The following is a 514-nucleotide window of genomic DNA, read 5'->3' as shown; positions in this document are numbered from 1 at the left end:
TTTAGTCCGTTGCTTCTGGAAAGTTATGTATGAAAATGTTGGCATAATTAATGGAAGTTTTTTTTTTATTGGGATATGTACATTACAGGCCGAAGTTATTTTTCATCAACCCTCCTCATCCCTCCCCCCTCTGCTTCACCCCTCTTCACCCCCTTAAATAGCCGAAAATGCGGTTTTTCGCGATTTCTGACAAAACCGTTGTAGATACAGAAAAAGCGTGTAGGAAGAAAGTAATCCTTGATAAATTTACTACAAATCGTTCATTGACACTTTGGTTCTAACACTTATAGGTTTTGCGTGATCCATCACGAAAGTTGGTCCTTTGCTGCAATTTTCTTTAGTGAATGTTAAGTTTTCTCCCAAATTGCTTACGAAATCTGTTTGATATTACTGAAATATTATAAACTGAAAATGAATTTCAGGGGGAAAAATCACTACCATGGGTGGGACTTGAACTCACGGCTACTGGATTGATACTCCAGGGCTCTACCAACAGCTACCAAAAGCTCATCCC

The sequence above is a fragment of the Leguminivora glycinivorella genome, chromosome Z (assembly GCF_023078275.1).
Source record: "Leguminivora glycinivorella isolate SPB_JAAS2020 chromosome Z, LegGlyc_1.1, whole genome shotgun sequence".
Lineage (NCBI taxonomy): Eukaryota > Metazoa > Arthropoda > Insecta > Lepidoptera > Tortricidae > Leguminivora > Leguminivora glycinivorella.
Note: the sequence above shows the minus strand (reverse complement) of the source record.